This window comes from Coregonus lavaretus (genome assembly GCF_964263955.1).
Source record: "Coregonus lavaretus genome assembly, chromosome: 25".
Classification (NCBI taxonomy): Eukaryota; Metazoa; Chordata; class Actinopteri; order Salmoniformes; family Salmonidae; genus Coregonus; species Coregonus lavaretus.
In genome coordinates, this window is record NC_140012.1 from 30448224 (window position 1) to 30471675 (window position 23452).

Below are 23452 nucleotides of genomic sequence, written 5' to 3' on the forward strand. Positions count from 1 at the left end.
GACGGTGGCTCAACCTCTATCAAGTACGTGTCAATCTTATGCTTTATCATGGCTGTTGTATCAGCAACAATCATTAACAGATATAATGATGTCGTTGTAGAAGCATTTGTTTAGGCCTAGGTTGAAGTGTTCTTGGTTAAATGAATTACCCTATGTGAATTTGTTAGATCGGAAGGAAAATCAGTTGAGAGCAATTCCTGAAGCATTGGAGGTGAAACCCATGAGGGCTGAAAGCTGTTTTTGTTCAAATAAAACATATGATGGACAGGGTATGTTTATGGGAATATCAGATTGTGATGATTATATGATGACTTTGGGTAAGTGTCACGCCCTGGCTCTGGGGACTATGTTATGTTGAGCCAGGGTGTGTAAGTCTATGTTTGTATATCTATGTTGGCCTGAGTGACTCCCAATCAGAGGCAACGAGTGTCAGCTGGTTGTCTCTGATTGGGAGCCATATTTAACTGTCTGTCTTTTCACTTTGTGTTTGTGGTTTCTTGTTCCGTGTTCGGTCATTGATACCGTGGACGTCACGAGTCGTGTTTTGTTTTGTATTTTGACGCTTTAACTAATTAAAGTCATGTTTGTTCATCACGCTGCGCCTTGGTCTACTCCTTACCTCGACCGTGACAGAAAAACCCACCATAACAGGACCAAGCAGCGTGAAGAAGAGAGAGGATGGACTTGGGAGCAGTGGAGTAGGAGTCTCGACTGGGCCAAGCCAAGAGAAGAGGAGAGAGGTTGGACTTTGGAGCAGTGGGGTGAGAGTCTGGCGAGAATGATGGAGGCCTGGCCCACGGGGAGGAGAGACCCCCAGAAATTTTTTAGGGGGGGGCTCACTACGTCGGGGCAGCAGGAGGCCGCGATAGAGCGGTCCAGCGGGTTGGCAGAGGAGGCCGCCAGGTTACGGGAGTCACTGGTCACCAGGGGGAAGGAGGTTGTAGAGGCACGGCGAGAGGTACTGGCGTGTGTTGCCAGTCCGGTCCGGCCTGTTCCTGATCCCCACGTAGGGCCAGTGGTGTGTGTTCCCAGTACGGGCCGGCCTGTTCCTGCCACTCCCACCAAGTCTGTGGTGCGCGTCGCCAGCCCAGTCCGGCCCATCCAAGCTCCCCGCACCAAGTCAGTGGTGCGCGTCGTCAGCCCGGTCCGGCTCATTCCTGCTCCCCGCACCAAGTCTGTGGTGCGCGTCACCAGCCCTGTCCGGCCCGTTCCTGCTCTCCGCACCAAGTCTGTGGTGCGCGTCGCCAGCCCAGTCCGGCCCATTCCTGCTCCCCGCACCAAGTCTGTGGTGCGGTTCGTCAGCCCTGTCCGGCCCGTTCCTGCTCTCCGCACCAAGTCGGTGGTGCGCGTCGCCAGCCCAGTCCGGCCCATCCAAGCTCCCCGCACCAAGTCAGTGGTGCGCGTCGTCAGCCCGGTCCGGCTCATTCCTGCTCCCCGCACCAAGTCAGGGGTGCGCTTCGTCAGCCCGGTCCGGCCCGTTCCTGCTCCCCGCACCAAGTCAGTGGTGTGCTTCGTCAGCCCAGTCCGGCCTGTCCCTGCTCCACGCACCAAGGCTACGGTGTGCGTCGTCAGCCTGGTAAGGCCCGTTCCTCCTCCACGCACCAAGCCAGGGGTGCGCGTCGTCAGTCCAGCACAACCCGTGCCTGGGTCATGTCCGGAGCCGGATCCGCCGCCGAGGCGGAGTGCCCACCCGGTCCCTCCCCTGTTGTGGTTGTTTGGCGCGGTCGGAGTCCGCGCCTTTGGGGGGGGGTACTGTCACGCCCTGGCTCTGGGGACTATGTTATGTTGAGCCAGGGTGTGTAAGTCTATGTTTGTATATCTATGTTGGCCTGAGTGACTCCCAATCAGAGGCAACGAGTGTCAGCTGGTTGTCTCTGATTGGGAGCCATATTTAACTGTCTGTCTTTTCACTTTGTGTTTGTGGTTTCTTGTTCCGTGTTCGGTCATTGATACCGTGGACGTCACGAGTCGTGTTTTGTTTTGTATTTTGACGCTTTAACTAATTAAAGTCATGTTTGTTCATCACGCTGCGCCTTGGTCTACTCCTTACCTCGACCGTGACAGTAAGCATGAACGTAAGGTTAGTAATGAGAAATATAATGTAACCTTTTATGTTCCAGTTAGTGAGAAGAGCAGGACTTTGATGGTGAAAGATCAGCTTTTGCCTGGAAATGTGACTATTGGGAATTTTAGAGATATTTGGTGGGTTTGTGGTGATAAAGCATATATATTCTTACCCTATGGATGGAAAGGATGTTGTTACATGTCGACGTTGAAGCTTCCATATGAGGTTTTTACCATTCAAAGAGGGGAAGCACCGGATACAGATAAATCTGATTCTAGGTCTGGAAATAGGGGGAAAAGGGAAATGAAGAAATGTCATAGTCTGGAAGCCTACCATTGGAGGATAAGTCTAGGAGAGAAGTGGGGACTTGGACTTTTTCCATGATATGGTGTAACATTTTTGGCAGATCACTGATAATATTACCTATACTTTGCAGGGTTTTGCAAATGAAACGATAAGAGGGTTTAACCTTCTGTCAAATACTCAAAGAAGTCACAAACTGACGCTGTTGAAACATGACATTGCTCTTGACTATATTTTAGCAAAACAAGGTGGCTTATGTTTGGCTATGAACTTGACGGGGGATGATTGTTATACTTTGATCCCTGATAGTTCCGATAATATCACTAGTGTTATAGATGCATTGAAGAATATAAGGGATGCGTTTGGTAGATCTGAAGGAGCTGGATGGTCAGCGAAGGCTTGGTTGCAAGATCAGTTAGGCCCAGTGGGAGCAGTGATAGTGCAGATTTTAGTGGCCGCTCTTATAGCGCTGTGTGTGATGTTTTGCTTTTGTACTTTGTTATTGACTTTTGCGAAGGCTATGATATTGTGATGGTTTGGAGTTGTGATGCCTGGAGACAACACTCAGATGCAGTTAACTGTTACTGATCTAGATGGAGATGAACAAGTGGGACTGGATGGAGTATTGATGGATAGATATCCATTTTGAATATCCGATCATTTTTCACGTCTTTACATATTATTGTGATATTTAGTATTTTGTTATGAATCAAAGGGGGGAAATGGAATGTGATTCATTTTATATATCATTTTTATATTATTGTTGATATTGATGTTTTAATTTGCATGTGTTTTTTTGCAAAAGATACTGGTTGGTGTTTTCTTTTCTTCCAGAAGCATATGGGGGAATGTGTAGATGGGATTCAAATACTCAAACATGGACAATATGAATGGACTGGAGGAAGTGGAACAAGGAAGGTGTGGAAATGTTCAGATTCCATCATCGACATTTCATTGAAAGTCGAAACTGCTGAGGAGATGCAGTGTAGTGGACTACATTCCAGTGTCTGCAATGATATATAGACATATTTGCATGTGTAATACATAATTTGTGTCATATTCTTTCTGTATTAATTTTTGTAGAATGATATTTGCTGTTGTTGGGTACATGTGGGGACCTCAGATGTTTTTGTTTATTTCGTGGATGCTTAGGGATATTGGGTCTGGGCAGGGACAGAGAGAATCCACAGGAGGGTCCGATGGGTCGACCAGCCTGAATGTGGACATTTTTGATTGTATTTTGTTTTCTGAGGCTTTCATGTGTATTCAATTGCATCATAGTTTAAAATGCATTGATACAAATTTATGAATTGATCTGGAGTACTTAGGTGGTCGCCTGGCGCAGAGGGGTCGTGAGAGAATTTTACTGTCTTGATTGATTGATGGATATTTGGAAAGAAAGCTGCCAGACAGGTTTTTCGCTCTCACACTCCATAAAGATTTGTTCATATTTCATAGAAATGTATTTACACTCCATAGAAAAATGTGTTTACTCTCCATACATTTTGGTTTATTGCTAAAGTTACTCAATAAGAGAAATTGTTATTTGTCATAATCCTATTCTTTTTGTTTTCGAGACTTAATTAGTCTCGAAGGGGGGAAATATGTAGTGTCTAAACAGTTTACGACTTTGCTGACGTTTGCAAATGGTGTGTTAGAGGAAGTTGACTGGATTGCATCTGGAAAGCATTACTATAGGGGCCCCCTAAAACAGAGGAAGTCTGTTATGTGGCGTCCTGGGATTGGTTTATGGGAAAACCACCCATATCATGTTACATGTTATAAATACCATGGTTGGAACAAAGGACAGAGAAATAACATATTAGAGATTGGGTTGGTTGTTCTCCGGATTTTCTGCAGAAATCTGTAAATTGACGCTGAAAGTGAAGATGTAATAAACTATTATAATCAAGGACAGTGTCAGCGGATTTCTTGTCATCACAGCATCGTTATCTCGACACTACAATACACTCAAGAAAAACTATTATATTCATCATAGTGATTCAGGAGTAACATTAAAACAGAACAATATGCTCCACCAACAGACAACTATACAAAAAAAACTCAAATTGCTGAAATAAGTCAATTAAATCAATGATGAGAGAATAGTCAGATGAACTGAGAAAATAGCAGTACAGATGGCACTCTTTTGCTACGTGCAGAGATGTATTATAGGTAATTAATCTGTAGGGGACTTCTAAGAATTCTACAGATTTTGCAGCGCAGCAAGAAGATCAGTGTACACCAAATCCAGAGTTTGAGAGTTCAAATCCCAGGTGGGGTCATATTGAAAAGTCAGCACTAAGTGATCATGTCAAATGTCATCGTGTGGATTATATAATTTAGCTGAACAGCGTACTACTTACCTTAAAACCCCCATACCATTTCAATATTTCCCTTACAAAAAAACAATGTAAAATTGCTGTTTCCACATGTTGAGCAGACATTTTCACCATATGTTCACATGTATTACATTTAGAGTTCACATGCTAACACCACCTCTTCACATGTGAGAATAACATGTTTTCACCTCACTGTCACGTCTCCTCCCGTTGCTCCCCTCCGGCGCTCTGATTCGCCGGTCTACTGAGCCACCGGTCTGAGCGCACCACCTCGGCAACACCGGAATGGAAACCCAACGCACCCTAATCACCTTCAGCGTACCTGCACCTCATCATCTCATCACCACCCCTATTTAGCCCTGGACTGTTCTGGATGATGTTGTGTGTGATTGTTAAGCTTCGTGTCGTTTACTCTCTCTTTGTTATTTCTCTTGCTCATTGCTTAGTAAACCTTGATCTTGTTCATTCCTGCGTCTGCGTCCTGCCTCTTCATATGCTCAGTACGCTACAGATTCACATGTGAAATGTGCAGTTTCAAGTGTCAAATTTGCAGTTTCACGTGAAAAACATTCACATGTTGTCACGTGTAGTTTCATGTAATCACATGTTGCTTTTACATGTTATCACATTAACTTCACATAAGATCACATGTGAGCATGTGAAATTAATGTGTTTTTTCCATAAAGGTCCAATGATGCAAAATCAAATGTGTGCCCTTAGGATGTGGCTATTTTAACATATCAAGGCAGTGTTTCACAATGGAAACAGGCATTAGCCAAGACTTGTTCAATGGGGAACACAAAGCCACAAAGTCACAATAAAATGAGCCATTAAATTACATTTCATGTGTTTTCCTTAAAGCTGGAATCCTTAATTAGTGGAACTGCCACGTCTGTTTGGGATATTACAACAAAGAAGTTACTGCAAACAACAAACAAAGTTTCTTCACCCTCGGACATCATTGCTTGCGCGATATAACTGCTTTTCTTACCACATTGTCAGAGGCTCCTCTCATACGTTTCTCCTCAGTTTCAACAACAAAACAAAACCAATAACAAATGCGGATTACATCTTTAAAGGTGTGAGAACAAAAAGGGCAGTATATCTGAGAAATGTCCATAGCCTGCTAATTGGGAATTGTCTCTGAAATTGAGGGAAGCTAAAGTTGGTGATGAGAAGAACTGGAATTTAAGTAAAACTTTGGCCACAGAGGCAAAATATGAGTCTAAGAAACATGACCTGAAAAGCCCCAATCACAGATGCTGAGATCAAGGAAGATATCAGGTAATGGCATCACTGTTATCTCTTTCAAGTGAGATCTTCAGGCAAATCAAGGACGTCTGCAATGGACACGTAACAAACAGGCTTGTCAAAGGTTGACAAGCTTAGAGAAACATCCCTTCATATTGGTCTCAAAATCAGAACAATGTAGACCAAACTCATTAGGGACCAGATATGCATAAATATCTTTTTTTATATAGAGACCCGTCTCAAAACGGACCCGCAGACAACTAGACCAGTTCCGTATAGACCTGGCCAGATCCAGACCTGAGCCAAGTGAGGGAAGCAGCAGAAACGTCATTTTGTAAGCTACTTTAATAACCAGAGCTGATACAGCGCGAGGGAGAGGAGGTAGAGAGAGGTGATGCTCTAGCAGGGGCGAATAGCTGCCATAGCTAGGTTACTTATCATCCAAAATGATTACGTAGTACCTGTCTTGACTGCACCAACCCGGGCAAAGGTAGTTAAGATAGCTAGCTAGCTAGGCTAATTAGGCTGCATGCACTTTCTCATCCTACACAGTTACAAACAACAACTCCTTTCAGAATATAAAGTAGCAGCCTACCTGTTGGCTCTTGGTCGTTGTAGCCCATCCTTCTCCTTTAACTTTTAATTCCATCATTTTAATTTAATCTTCCATTGATTCTCCTAACTTTTGCCCCAAACGGAGGCTCTATGACTGTAGCCTATTGCCGTTTTGATTACTTATGATTGTCCAACAACAACTCTCACTCTCACTCTCACACATACTCGGGTACAGGTGGATCCGTGAAGACCTCCATCACATACTAACGTATGGAGACAGATCCATAGTCCCCTGATTTAATCATGGGGGACAATGAAGATCTACACCAAAAGAAACAAAACTGCAGCACAGTGACACAAACAATGAAAAGACAAAGGCTGAGATTCAAAAGGCACATAATAAAACAAATGCACTACATTTGACTTTTAAAGGTAATTTACACTTCAGCTGACATCCGCAGCGTTTACCATGAATGCAATCTCCGAGAACATCAGGGAAATTGCCTTGTCGATACTGCATTGCAATTGGATTGAATCCTGGCTGAAGATAGAGATAGCTGGGGCATGCATGCCAAAATAAATGAAACTATTTGCCTTTAAAGATCATTCCTTTTTTGTCTGCTATGTTTGCAGTTTGAGCATGGAGTTGTGCATTGTACCTAAGCCATGGATGTAAACACGGAACTGGCAGTCTTGAGCTTTAAGCATAACATTGTCTGCTAATGCACAGTCCATGTCTGATGGATGTTTCTGAGGTGTTTAGGTTGATGTCATCAGTGAAAAAGAACAGGAAGAGCCAAGAGCAGGGTGTTTGTATTGTACATTCTGGAACACAAAATAGCTGTCTATAACAAGACCATAAAACACAGCTGAGGTGAATTGTTGATCATGTCTGTCTTCCGTGTGAAGCTTGAGTCTCTCAGACAAAGAATTATGATTGCCTAACAGTTCCAGGGAGAGAAACTGAAAATATGGCTCCCAATGTAAGGGAATATAATGCAGGGGGCAGAAGGGATATCTGGATCTGGACCTATATGAATCTCCCTGAGTATTCAAAAAGCCATGCCAACATGCTCTCAATGGTTTTCATTACTCCCATATATTTGTATTTATTAGGGATCCCCATTAGCTGCTGCCTTGGCAAAAAAAACAAAAAAATCAAACAGCACATCATATAACATTATTACGCCACTACATATCTACAATATAAAATGTCTAATACCACCATACAACAATATTACAATGTGAAAGGGAAAGAAAAGGGGGATACCTAATCAGTTGCACTCAACCGAAATGTGTCTTCTGCATTTAACCCAACCCCTCTGAATCAGAGTTGCAGGGGGCTGCCTTAATCGACGTCCACATCATCGGTGCCCGGGGAGCAGTTGTTATTGGGGGTTAACTGCCTTGCTCATGGGCAGAACGGCAGATTTTTCCACCTTGTGTAGAGTCCGATTGCTAGCGTGTGTGTGTGTGTGTGTCTCCTCACAATCCGTGCAGTTCCATAAGGTGTAGTTTTATCTGTTTTTTAAATCTGATTTTACTGCTTACTTGATGTGGAATAGAGTTCCATGTAGTCATGGCTCTGTGTAGTACTGTGCATTTCCCGGAGTCTGTTCTGGACTTGGGGACTGTGAAGAGACCCCTTGTGGTATGTCTTGTGGGGTATGCATGGGTGTCTGAGCTGTGTGCTAGTCATTTGAAGACAGCTCAGTGCTTTCAACATGTCAATACCTCTCACAAAGACAAGTAGTGATGCAGCCAATCTATCCACTACTTTGAGCCAGGAGAGATTGGCATGCATGCTATTGATGTTAGCTCTCCGTGTACATTTAAGGGCCAGTCGTGCTGCTCTGGGCCAACTGTAATTAGCCTATGTCCCTCTTTGTGGCACTTGACCATATGACTGGGCAGTAGTCCAGGTGCGACAAAACTAGGGCCTGTAGGAGTTGTTTTGTTGATAGCAATGTCAAGAAAGCAGAGCAGCGCTTTATTACAGACAGACCTCTCCCAATCTTAGCTACCGTTGCATCAATATGTTTTGACCATGACAGTTTACAATCCAGAGTTACTCCAAGCAGTTTAGTCTCTTCAACTTGCTCAATTTCCACATTATTCAGGGTTTAGCGAATGGTTTGTCCCAAATACAATGCTTTTAGTTTTTTAAATATACTGAGCAAAAATATAAACGCAACATGCAACAATTTCAAATATTTTACTGCGTTACAGTTCATATGAGGAAATCAGTCAATTGAAATAAATTCATTAGACCCTGATTTATGGATTTCACATGACTGGGAATACAGATATGCATCGGTTGGAAAATGGGCCTCACAATGGGCCTCAGGATCTCGTCACGGTATTTCTGTGCATTAAAATTGCCATTGATAAAATGAAATTGTGTTCGTTGTCCGTAACTTATGCCTGCCCATACCATAACCCCACCATGGGGCACTCTGTTCACAACGTTGACTTCAGCAAACCACTCGCCCACATGACGCCATACACGTGGTCTGCGGTTTTGAGGCCGGTTGGACCTACTGCCAAATTCTCTAAAACGATGTTGGAGGTGCCTTATGGTAGAGAAATTAACATTCAATTATCTGGCACCAGCTCTGGTGGACATTCCTGCAGTGAGCATGCCAATTGCACGCTCCCTCAGAACTTGAGACATCTGTGGCATTGTGTTGTGTGACAAAACTGCACATTTTAGAGTGGCCTTTTATTGTCCCCAGCACAAGGTGCACCTATGTAATGATCATTCTGTTTAATTAGCTTCTTAGATGGATGCATTATCTTGGCAAAGGAGAAATGCTCACCAATAGGGATGTAAACAAATTTGTGCACAACATTTTAGAGAAATAAGCTTTTTGTGAGTATGGAACATTTCTGGGATCTTTTATTTCAGCTCATGAAACATTTTTGTTCAGTGTATTTAGTACTAGCTTATTACTTGCCACCAATTCTAAATCTGACTGCAGCTCTTTGATAAGTGTTGCAGTGATTTCACTTGCTGTGGTAGTTGACATGTATAATGTTGAGTCATCAGCATACGTAGACACACAGGCTTTCCTCAGTGCCAGTGGCAGGTCATTAATAAAGATAGAAAAAAGTAAAGGGGCCTAGACAACTGCCCTGGGGAATGCCCGACTCTACCTGGATTATGTTGGAGAGGCTTCCATTAAAGAACACCCTCTGTGTTCTGTTAGACAGGTAACTCTCAATCCATGATATAGCATTTTCCAGCAGCAGATTATGATCGATAATGTCAAAAGCTGCACTGAAGTCTAACAAAACAGCTCCCACAAGCTTCTTATTATCAATTTATTTTAGCCAATCATCAGTCATTTGTGTAAGTGCCATACATGTTGAGTGCCCTTCCCTATAAGCGTGCTGAAAGACAATTGTTAATTTGTTTACTGTGAAATAGCATTGAATCTGGTGAAGCACAATCTTTTCAAAAGGTTTACTAAGGGCTGTTAGCAGGCTGATTGGCTGGCTGTTTGAGCCAGTATATGACCTTGGATGGAAACAGAAGAGAAGTTCAGAAGCGCGATCAGTAATGGGCGACAGTGACAGCAATGGTTCGAGTTCTTCTTCATATCACATGCTATAGGCTACTACGCTCATCCTGTCTCTCACACAATAAATATATGTTTTCCATTATTTTCACAGGATAAGAGCAAATGATGGACAACAGATTGTAAATAGCCCCCGAACAAAATCCTGTTAAATTAGTATTTAATGCCCATTTCAAATAAGAGCTTTGTTCCTGGGTTTAGACGACAAGCCAATTATAAGTAGAGCAAATATTTTTGAAGCATCGAAAATTCTTTTTTTCTCTCAAGTTGAATGAATTTAGCAGGTTTTTCTCATTAAGGAAATTGTCCCCATAATCAGAGATAACACAGATTAATCATCTCCAGGAATTCTTTAGTCTGGCTTCATATTCTTTAAAGGTGGAGAGTGATTCTTGTGGAGTAAAGGAATGACAATTCCTCTGGTGTAGCACGGAGAGATATGATGGAAGTAGCATGCCATCTAAAATTGATTCTTTCCACATCTGGAAACCACTCTCTGCGCTGTGGTTTGGGTTTAGTGATTACGGGTGAGTCAGGACTTAGAACTAAATAGCCATCACACATTTACTGTATGTACCATTTGCTAGCGGAAAAATCCACTTGAAGCCACCACAACAACCTTTTCCCATTAACTTTGCCCATAGTGAGTCTTGCACATCACTTGGGCCTTATAATTTGTATTGGACAAGAAGTCTTCCACCATTTACATTTCAGTCAACACTCTTATCCAAAGCGACTTACAGTGGAGTGTATTCATGGGTGCCAAGGGAAGCCATGCTTCCCCAAAACATTTACCAAGAAAAAACTATATAAAATAATGTATCTTTAGTCTCTCTGTGTTTCATAATTTTCCTTCAATTCACAAGAGGCTGAATGTATCTCACCGGAGAAAGCATCCGAGCGAGCGAAACAGTGCCCCTCTGTCTCTGTATGTGTAGGCCATCTACAGTTGAAGTCGGAAGTTTACATACACCTTAGCCAAATACATTTAAACTCAGTTTTTCACAATTCCTGACATTTAATCCAAGTAAAAATGCCCTGTCTTAGGTCAGTTACGATCACCACTTTATTTTAAGAATGTGAAATGTCTGAATAATAGTAGAGAGAATGATTTATTTCAGCTTTTATTTATTTCCTCAAATTCCCAGTGGGTCAGAAGTTTACATACACTCAATTAGTATTTGGTAGCATTGCCTTTAAATTGTTTAACTTGGGTCAAACGTTTCGGGTAGCCTTACACAAGCGTCCCACAATAAGTTGGGTGAATTTTGGCCCATTCCTCCTGACAGAGCTGGTGTAACTGAATCAGGTTTGTAGGCCTCCTTGCTCGCACACGCTTTTTCAGTTCTGCCTACACATTTTCTAGAGGATTGAAGTCAGGGCTTTGTGATGGCCACTCCAATACCTTGACTTTGTTGTCCTTAAGCCATTTTGCCACAACTTTGGAAGTATGCTTGGGGTCATTGTCCATTTGGAAGACCCATTTGCGACCAAGCTTTAACTTCCTGACTGATGTCTTGAGATGTTGCTTCAATATATCCACATCATTTTTCCTTCCGCATGATGCCATCTATTTTGTGAAGCGCACCAGTCCCTCCTGCAGCAAAGCACCCCCACAGCATGATGCTGCCACCCCCGTGCTTCACGGTTGGGATGGTGTTCTTCGGCTTGCAAGCATCCCCCTTTTTCCTCCAATCATAACGATGGTCAATATGGCCAAACAGTTCTATTTTTGTTTCATCAGACCAGAGGACATTTCTCCAAGAAGTACGATCTTTGTCCCCATGTGCAGTTGCAAACCGTAGTCCGGCTTTTTTATGGCGGTTTTGGAGCAGTGGCTTCTTCCTTGCTGAGCGGCGTTTCAGGTTATGTCGATATAGGACTCGTTTTACTGTGGATATAGATAACTTTGTACCTGTTTCCTCCAGGTCCTTTGCTGTTGTTCTGGGATTGAGTTGCACTTTTCGCACCAAAGTACGTTCATCTCTAGGAGACAGAACGCATCTCCTTTCTGAGCGGTATGACGGCTGCGTGGTCCCATGGTGTTTATACTTGCGTACTATTGTTTGTACAGATGAACGTGGTACCTTCAGGCATTTGGAAATTGCTCCCAAGGATGAACCAGACTTGTGGAGGTCTACAATAATTTTTCTGAGGTCTTGGCCGATTTCTTTTGATTTTCCCATGATGTCAAGCAAAGAGGCACTGAGTTTGAAGGTAGGCCTTGAAATACATCCACAGGTACACCTCCAATTGAATCAAATGATGTCAATTAGCCTATCAGAAGCTTCTAAAGCCATGAAATTATTTTCTGGAATTTTCCAAGCTGTTTAAAGGCACAGTCAACTTATTGTATGTAAACTTCTGACCCACTGGAGTTGTGATACAATGAATTATAAGTGAAATAATCTGTCTGTAAACAATTGTTGGAAAAATTACTTGTGTCATGCACAAAGTAGATATCCTAACCGACTTTGCAAAACTATAGTTTGTTAAAAATAAATTTGTGGAGTGGTTGAAAAACAAGTTTTAATGACTCCAACCTAAGCGTATGTAAACTTCCGACTTCAACTGTATCTGATGCTGTCTGGTCAAAAAGAGTATGACATTGTTACCGCCCGTAGCATTGAATGCAAGGGAAGGAAGCCAGCGAACATATGGCCTTCCTTGATAAAAAAAAAATTATAAAATAATATCCAATCAGCGTTGAGCTAAATTGAGTGAGCTTAACTGTGAATGGTCCTGGCGCACCCAAAATAAGTGTAACGGGAAGGTAGTTTGGATTTGGCTCCTCTCCAATCACATCACATCGAGAGCAATACATCATTGACAGAAACAACTTGAATTGTTGCATCTCGTTGTGTTGTCCGGTGGCTAGCTAGCTAGCTAAAATTGGCCCTTCCTAAATTAACCATGGATGGAGATAGGGGTTAGGACTGGTTTTATTTAATTCTCCGTACTGGCCAATAATTATAAAGGCGATTCTGATCCAACCATAAATTCATACATTGTTGTGCCCCTGGCCTGAGAGGATGGAAGTTCAGTATGTAGCTAGATGTAGAAGGCCTAGCTAATGTTGCCCAAAAAAAGGAAGTTAGGCTAGCGAGCAATCATTTTAGCCAGGTAGCCTAGGACAACAAAAAATTAAAGTGTGTACTGTATGACAGTCATAGACCGTTTCGTCAACATGAAAGAGAGGAGGATGGCATTGGCGTTTGTCAATAAGTAGGGTGAGTCAACATGTTTTTTCTACTTGCACGAACACACACAGAATTCAAAACCATGGACAGCCACATCATATTTAGCTTATGTTGATTGGACTACATTGTTTTTGGTATCTTTTAGTGGTCACTGTAAAATACTAAGCATAGGTGATTTGATGATGTTGAAGTTGAAATGGTGCTGAAATAGTGGAGGCAGCTCCTGTTTTGTTTGCGACTTGCGGTAACTCTCCGTGGTTCTAAATCAATAGTTGTTTAGTAGTCCGAGAATGTCAGAAATATAAACTTGCTTGAACATGCGGTAGGTCATGTAACTGTTTGTTACATGCAATATGATTTGTGGACTTCACAGGACAGATGTTGCTCTCAGGTTTTGTGATGAAACAAGGGTGTGGTTGAATTTATTCTGCCACGGTCTTCTTATTGTCTCGGCCTTAGGCCTATATATCATGATCGCAAGGCTTATGAACTAAAAGGTTATAGAGCAAACAATGCAATTATCACAACACATAGGTTCTAATATGGCTTTTTTTATGGCTTTGCTTCCCAGGGGATTTTACCCACGCACCACTACTGGCGACTTACAGGAGCAATTAGGGTTAAGTGCCTTGTACAAACGCACAACAATAGTTTTTTCACCTTGTCGGCTCAGGGATTCAAACCAGCAACCTTTCAGTTACTGGCCCAACATTCTTAATAGCTAGGCTACCTGCCTCCCAGTAGGGGAATGTGTAGGAGGGAGTAAAGGGAGAGGAGGCCTCCTCCATCAGCGCTGTCTATTGTCAGTGGAGACTAGTTCACTTTGAAAGAGGGAGCACAGCATTCAGCATCTGATAAAGACAGACAGCAGTTTAACACTAAAACACTTCAGCTGCCTCTGGAATTACTGTGTGTGATGGTCCGTCGGCTGGCAGACATGATCACAACGGTGGCAGTTACCTCGAATCAAATAGAGCAGATATCCCTGCGCAGCCAGCTGTCTTTTCTGATTACTCTGCGCCAGCGGATGATGTCTAGTGGAACAAATGTGCAAATACTTTGGGATGTTCACCACTGACACGTGGCTTTTGTGCATGGTGTGTTGTAAGGCCTAATGCACATGCACAGTGACAGTAAACATAGAGCAGACGTAAACATGCCTTTTCACAGGTAGCTCCATCTGATCAGAGCAACACTAGTGCAATTTATGTCGTCACTGTGAAAACATCTAGATTGTGTTGATAGGCAATGAATATACACAGCAACACACTATGGCATTGTGAGCCTGTACACAAAACATTGGCTAGTTTTGATTATCTCTCAAAATGTAGTTTAATTTTAGGAAATTAATGACATGAATGGTAACCTAGTATAACCACAGAAACAGAGCAGCCAATAGCAATGAAGGCTTGTTGCTAAGGAACAACCAGAACATGTCCTCTGACTTTGTGATGATCTTCTCCTGATATCAAATCACACAGCATTACATTCAGGCCGAGACAGTGTTTCACCTAGATTGTTTTTCAACATGGGCCTCTTTAAACATTTCAATTTAAATCAATTTCCCCAATGCCTACAGGACCCCACCTATATAAAATGGTAGGGGAAACACTTGTGTTGAGTTCCTTTGGTATGATCAAGTTAAACGTCTAATGAATATAAAAATGTAAAGTGGGCAATGTATACTCTGACGTCTTTCCTTTACCCAGCATTTTAAAACTGAAAATCTTTGTCAAAAGAACAATACGTTATTCAGTTGGAAATGTCAAACAGTCAAAGACATCGTCACAAAAGCCACTGTTAATATAGGAGCCAAAGAAAGCAGTAATGAGTGTGTTTATAAACTCGTTTTTTTCTGTGCGTGACATGTTTACTACATCTCCTACATTGAATTATAATCCTTTGAGTGGCAGAGAGAACAAAGACAAGTACACATAATGAGTGGAGACAAAAAAATGAGTCATGCATTCCTTGATAAAGCTACTATCAATCATACTGTGAATAAATATTACTGTTCAGGAGCAGGCCTATTATTGTCCTCATCTTACCTTGAAGAAAGGATCCTACGGGAAGGAGGCAATGGTGGACATCAAATTGTTCACCACTGATGACCTTTCAAGACCAGTGCTTGACTTGGGCAGGAGCTCACCGGAGCGGAGTACTGGCACCTCAAATTGTCTACTGCTTGAGCTCCTGATCCTCTTATTGAATATTGGCTCAAAAGGATTGTGGAGCTCCTGCACCTAAATATAAACAGTACCAGCACCCAAAAGGAGTACTGGAACCTATTTCAGTTCAATTCAAGCACTGCTCAAGACCAATATTATTAATCTCCCTTAATAAAGATGGAAGGTCATTGAGCATGAGAAGAGGGGCATTGCCCTGGAAACCAAATGTGTAAGGAATCACACAGCATGCTACATCCTGTCAATAGATCTCAGGAGTTAATCATAAGGAGAGCCAACATATTGAGCCTAACACAGTGTGATATAAACTGCCTGTTGGGATCCATAGGAGGCTAAGTTACAATGGACCTCAATCATATACATGTTATTCCCTAGAGTTTGAGAGGATGGAACTACTACACTCTTAGAAAAAAGCGTTCCAAAAGGGTTCTTCGGCTGTCCCCATTGGAGAACCCTTTTTGGTTCCATGTAGAACCCTCTGTGGAAAAGGGTTCTACATGGAACCAAAAAGGGTTCTACTTGAAACCAAACAGGATTCTTCAATGGGTTCTCCTATGGGGACAGCTGAAGAACCCTTTTAGGTTCTAGATAGCACCTTTTTTTCTAAAAGTGTAGTATTAACCTGTATTTTCTGCCCATTGAAATGATTCTGTTTGGTATAGAGTACTGTGTTGAGCCTATTCAAACACATTTCTAAAACTGTAGTTATCCCCACAGGACCTCCAGCACATGGCGAGTAATCTTTGAAGTGACTTATGAAACCTACTAACATCATGAAATAAGAAAGGAGAGATTTTATTTTGTTGAATGATGTTGAGTGATCGATCAGGGAACACTTAGAGAAAAATAAACCTAATGTTTTTATTTATTATGTATTCCTTATCTCAGAACCCTCCTTTATATAATAAAGGAGTTGGACCTGCTGTATTAGGCAGCCTGTTGATAAGAGGACAAATGAAATGATACATCTTTATTAATCAATATCATTTTGTTTGTGCATAGAGGGAAATTGTAGCCTGAATCAATTTCCCTATCACGTCGTGCTTTGCACACTGTACAAAATGATGATAAAAAACAAGCACTAGCCTGACAACAATAGCCCACCTTTTTGTTCATCAATGAACAAACATATGGCTATGAAGGGTACAGGACCATCTTGAATGTATTGTTTGTGAACCAACATTTTAGTGTTAACAGCAATTCAGGGAATGGATCAGACGTAATGTTTTATTGTACTGTAAGAAATTAAACACGCTCTGCTCTTGCTGGTAGGTAGGCTGACTGGGGGAAGGGATGGTCGGGGAGAATGCATGGGTGTCTCCATGACAACAAAAAGCACTGCACTATTTTCCCTGCGGTTTCCTGCAGTTCTTTTGCCAACTAGAATACATTTTTCACATCAGCGTGCAGATATCATTCTGTGGGTGACACAACTTGTCATTTGTTTGTGCTTGTGAGAGTTCCTGGATGTAAGCACTGATCTGGTGGAAGCTTGAGGGTGGGTCAGGTGTCGTTGCTAATGGCATGAACGTTATCCACCATGTAGGTGCTGACACTCAGCGAAGACCAATAAAGGTTAAAAAGGTATTTACGGTTACTAGAGCTATTAATTTGAGATAGTTTGGGATGGTCTGCACTTAGGAAGGAATCCTAATTTGAGACAGGAATGATTAACTTGATATTGCGTACATCATGCATTGATGTCAATGCAAGATTTGCACGAGTTATGAGCGACAAGCTCAAGCTACTTGTCTTTTAATTTTTTTAAATCATAATGCTAATCAGTTCAACACCCAGTGTTCATTGGGGCAGTGGCGTAGCACAGTTTTGCAAGGCCCCCCGCAATGTCCGAGCAAGGTATCAGCTACAGTGGGGGAAAAAAGTATTTAGTCAGCCACCAATTGTGCAAGTTCTCCTACTTAAAAAGATGAGAGAGGCCTGTAATTTTCATCATAGGTACACGTCAACTATGACAGACAAAATGAACATTCCAGAAAATCACATTGTAGGATTTTTAATGAATTTATTTGCAAATTATGGTGGAAAATAAGTATTTGATCAATAACAAAAGTTTCTCAATACTTTGTTATATACCCTTTGTTGGCAATGACACAGGTCAAACGTTTTCTGTAAGTCTTCACAAGGTTTCCACACACTGTTGCTGGTATTTTGGCCCATTCCTCCATGCAGATCTCCTCTAGAGCAGTGATGTTTTGGGGCTGTCGCTGGGCAACACGGACTTTCAACTCCCTCCAAAGATTTTCTATGGGGTTGAGATCTGGAGACTGGCTAGGCCACTCCAGGACCTTGAAATGCTTCTTACGAAGCCACTCCTTCGTTGCCCGGGCGGTGTGTTTGGGATCATTGTCATGCTGAAAGACCCAGCCACGTTTCATCTTCAATGCCCTTGCTGATGGAAGGAGGTTTTCACTCAAAATCTCACGATACATGGCCCCATTCATTCTTTCCTTTACACGGATCAGTCGTCCTGGTCCCTTTGCAGAAAAACAGCCCCAAAGCATGATGTTTCCACCCCCATGCTTCACAGTAGGTATGGTGTTCTTTGGATGCAACTCAGCATTCTTTGTCCTCCAAACACGACGAGTTGAGTTTTTACCAAAAAGTTCTATTTTGGTTTCATCTGACCATATGACATTCTTCCAATCCTCTTCTGGATCATCCAAATGCACTCTAGCAAACTTCAGACGGGCCTGGACATGTACTGGCTTAAGCAGGGGGACACGTCTGGCACTGCAGGATTTGAGTCCCTGGCGGCGTAGTGTGTTACTGATGGTAGGCTTTGTTACTTTGGTCCCAGCTCTCTGCAGGTCATTCACTAGGTCCCCCCATGTGGTTCTGGGATTTTTGCTCACCGTTCTTGTGATCATTTTGACCCCACGGGGTGAGATCTTGCGTGGAGCCCCAGATCGAGGGAGATTATCAGTGGTCTTGTATGTCTTCCATTTCCTAATAATTGCTCCCACAGTTGATTTCTTCAAACCAAGCTGCTTACCTATTGCAGATTCAGTCTTCCCAGCCTGGTGCAGGTCTACAATTTTGTTTCTGGTGTCCTTTGACAGCTCTTTGGTCTTGGCCATAGTGGAGTTTGGAGTGTGACTGTTTGAGGTTGTGGACAGGTGTCTTTTATACTGATAACAAGTTCAAACAGGTGCCATTAATACAGGTAACGAGTGGAGGACAGAGGAGCCTCTTAAAGAAGAAGTTACAGGTCTGTGAGAGCCAGAAATCTTGCTTGTTTGTAGGTGACCAAATACTTATTTTCCACCATAATTTGCAAATAAATTCATTAAAAATCCTACAATGTGATTTTCTGGAGAAAAAATTTCTCAATTTGTCTGTCATAGTTGACGTGTACCTATGATGAAAATTACAGGCCTCTCTCATCTTTTTAAGTGGGAGAACTTGCACAATTGGTGGCTGACTAAATACTTTTTTTTCCCCACTGTATCACACCATGTAAAGGAACAACTTTTTTAAAAACACTTTATAAAGTGTAACTAACTGGATTTATGTCAACTCCGTCAGACACATTAAAAGGCATTTCATTTTTACAATTATTGTCCAAAAAGTGTTTAAAGGCATTGGTTGTTTAACTCTCACATTAGATATGTAATACAAATACAAATCTGCAAACTTATTTTTGTTTTGTTTTATAGCACTATTAAATGCTCCAGGGCTAATTTCTTAAGCATTTTGGCATATTTTTCTACATTTAGAACATAAAACAACATTTAAACATCAAACATTATCCCTTAGGTCTAGCACAGCAAATACTTAAATGGTTTAAGCATATGTTGCAGACCTTAAGGGGGTTAGCCATCAGTGATGGAGTTGACAACAGATACTCAAAACAGACATATTTTTGCCTCTAAAAATAAAAGTTCAATACAAACATTTGTAAAATATGGAAAATGATTAATTTGAAAATCCCCAAATAAAAACATAACCATTCTATCAGATCTTTCAGCACTCTGACGGAGTTGACGTTAGACAAAAATCTGACAGAGTTTATGTTTTATGGAGTGGTACACACAGTAGCAATTTTGTTTTTCCTGAATTGCTTTATAGCTCTAAAACCTATTTAAATGTAACATATTTGAACCAAAATTCATATTCTATTTTAATCAATCAGGCAGGCAGATGGAGTTGACAGTTTATGGTTGTGACCATGATGATTCCAATATTGTTTGTCAAAAGTAGAGAACTTTACAGACCAAGAGTGGTCCTGTTGCACTACATGTAACGAGGACATGAATAAGGGGTCCTTATGGTATAGCTGACCCCGCGCATTCATGATTAATTCATGATTTTAGACTAATCTGATGGATTAAACCAAATCTCCAGACACATCTTTTAGGACTCAAATGGAAATTAATACTATTTGGTTTATATATATGAAAGTATTTAGAACATTCTCAAAACAAATCTTTTATTTTATAAAATGCCCTTACATTTTAATGTTAAGCTCAAATAATGCAACAAAATAAAAAAGTTTCACTACCACACAAGGATTATCCCGATTTTCAAGAATCCCTGAGCTAATTTCCTGCTATTCTACACATTTTGCCATGAGGCTGAGAGAGGCTGACAGAAAAATGCTGTTGAAGCCACCATGCCTCCAAAATATTTTTGAAGCTATAGAAATGAATTTATTAATGTCACCTTAATGCAAACTTGTAAATTATATTATGTGAACTAAAAATACAAATAAAAAATTCAAAAATATATAAAAACATTTTCCTTAATGTATAATTTTGAGAGATTACTAATGTTACTGTCCCCACTACAACAAAACAATACTTAAATTAATGTAATTCAAACATTTAATTGAAATACTGTAGAATTACATTCATTCCTATGGAGGACTGCTCCTACTGGTGAGTGCTAATATGGCTGACTGGTGGCTTCAAAGCCTCTCAATGGCCAATACATATAGCATCAGCAATCCAGGGTTTATATACATCATTGGCTACACCAGTGCATTGGGTTAAATGGAGGACTTTGTGAGTGTATTCGGAATTCCCCAATGGAGTTGCCTCTCGGGGTTGTGCTTACATAGTGAAGCGCAGCAATGTGGCTAATGTTCAGTAGGTAACATCGTACCGAAACTTGTGCTGTGGATAACGAATATCTGTATTCTTATTGAACAAGTTCAGGTAGTAGTACGTCTGAATAAGACTGAACTCGACCTAGGAGTCTTAGACTACTGTATGTCGTCAGCAGAGATCAGTTGGTCATCATTTCCTCTTATTGATCAAATAATAAATTAAGCAGGTGGATGCTGATGTACTACTAAGGCTACTGCAAACACCCCTGGCTGAAGAAGACATTTCTGAGTAACAGCGTTGATTTACTGTTGACCTTAACCTTGTGGGATTATGGCTGGTGAATGGAGATGCTCCAATGATTCAAGGCTTTGTTGTGTTTCTGAAATGTTCAATCTCTTTCTAGCTCAGGCCGTTATGACTACAGCTGTGCTAACATAATTGCAAAAAGGTTTTCTAATGATCAATTAGCCTTTTAAAATGATAAACTTGGATTAGCAAACACAACGTGCCATTGGAACACAGGACTGATGGTTGCTGATAATGGGCCTCTGTACGCCTATGTAGATATTCCATTAAAAATCAGCTGTTTCCAGCTACAATAGCCATTTACAACATTAATAATGTCTACACTGTATTTCTGATCAATTTTCTGTTATTTTAATGGATAAAAAAATTGCTTTTCTTTCGAAAACAAGGACATTTCTAAGTGACCCCAAACTTTTGAACGGTAGTGTACGTCGTCATGAAGTGCTTCGAAAGGCTAGTCAAAGACTACATCACCTCATCCAATTCGCCTACCGCCCCAACAGATCCACGGACGACGCAATTGCCATTGCCTTGCACACTGCCCTCACCCACCTGGACAATAGGAATGCATATGTGAGGATGCTGTTCATCGACTACAGCTCGGCCTTCAATACTATAGTACCCTCTAAGCTCACCACAAAACTCACAGCCCTGGGACTGAACTCCTCCATATGCAACTGGGTCCTGGACTTCCTGACCGGCCGCCCCCAGGTGGTAAAGGTAGGCAACATTACCTCCTCCATACTGATCCTCAACACGGGGGCCCCACAAGGGTGCATCCCCAGTCCACTCCTGTACTCCCTGTATACCCATGACTGCGTGGCCTCACACAGTTCCAACTCCATCATCAAGTTCGCCGACGACACAACAGTAGTAGGTCTGATTACCAACAACGACAAGACGGCCTACAGGGAGGAGGTAGGCACTCTGATGGTGTGGTGCCAGGTAAACAACCTCTCCCTCAATGTCAGCAAAACAAAGGAGCTGATTGTTGACTTCAGGAGGAACCAGCTGGGCATGCCCCCATCCTCAACGGGCCCGCGTTGAAGACAGTCAAAAACGTCAAGTTCCTTGGCGTACACATCTCAGAGGAGCTAAAATGGTCAAACCACATGGACACGTGGTGAATAAGGCACGACAGCGACTATTTAACCTCAGGAGGCTGAAGAATTTCGACCTGTCGCAGAGGGCCCTCTCAGTGTTCTACAGGAGCACCATCGAGAGCATACTAGTCAGCTACCTTCTAAGCCCCCCCCCCCCCCCCCCCAGCAGCTTTGCAGTTCTTGACACACTCAAACCGATGTGCATGGCACCTACTACCATACCCCGTTCAAAGGATCTTAAATATTTTGTCTTGCCCATTCACCCTCTGAATGGAACGCATGGGCGGCAGGTAGCCTAGCGATTAAGAGCGTTGGGCCAGTAACCGAAAGGTTGCTGGTTTGAATCCCTGAGCCTGCAAGGTGGAAAAATCTGCCGTTCTTACATTTACATTTTAGTCATTTAGCAGACGCTCTTATCCAGAGCGACTTACAGTTAGTGAGTGCATACATTTTCATACTGCCCCCCCCGTGGGAAACGAACCCACAACCCTGGCATTGCAAGCGCCATGCTCTACCAACTGAGCTTCCTTGCGCAAGGAAGTTAATGCCCAACATTTGCTCCCCGGGTGCTGATGATGTTGATTAAGGCAGCCCCCCTGCACCTCTCTGATTCAGAGGTCATTATTTAACCTATCTCCTCCCCTTCAGCTACACTGATTGAAGTGGATTTAACAAGTGACATCAATAAAGGAACATAGCTTTCACCTGGATTCACCTGGTCAGTCTATGTCATGTTCCTAATGTGTTGTACACTCAGTGTATATTTATCATTGTCACAGTTGTAAATATGTACACTACCGGTCAAAAGTTTTAGAAGACCTACTCATTCAAGGGTTGTTCTTCATTTTTACTTTTTTCTACATTGTAGAAAAATAGTGAAGACATCAAAACTATTAAATAACACATGGAATCATGTAGTGTTAAACAAATAAAAAATATATTTTATATTTGAGATTCTTTGCCTTGATGACAGCTTTGCACACTCTTGGCATTCTCTCAATCAGCTTCACCTGGAATGCATTTCCAACAGTCTTGAAGGAGTTCCCACATATGCTCCTCTTTACATGTTCTCAAAGTAAAGTGTTTATGAGAGTTAAATACCAATAATGACAAATGATGTCAAACTCCTATGCAGCCAATTGCAGCCTATTGTGCCACATCAATGGTTTCTTTGATAGCTAATATTATTATGGTGACTCCACAAGGGTCTGGAAATCCGTTGCATTATAGCTGAATCCAAATGCTTTCATTTCTGACTGTTCGAGGCACTGCAGTTGTCTGTGATAGCAATAAAATGCTATCTTTTACAGCAGTCCACTAGGCTATATAAAATTACACATAGTGCAATGCTCTGATAGCCTATTGACAAAATGTTTGCAATATATATATTTTTAAGGATGGCCTTCAGCACATACTGTAGTTGCAATGAATTCCCTTTAATTACAGGCTGAATAATGTAGCCATTTACTGGTCAATATCATGATTTACGTG

General features: G+C 41.8%; 1 protein-coding gene across 1 annotated transcript in view; it reads right to left on the reverse strand.

Annotated features, from left to right (window-relative positions):
* Positions 1 to 23452, reverse strand: part of oprm1 (opioid receptor, mu 1) — a gene marked incomplete at both ends in the record, with an annotated part of 43278 nt that overhangs the window by 19308 nt on the left and 518 nt on the right. The window lies entirely within an intron of this gene.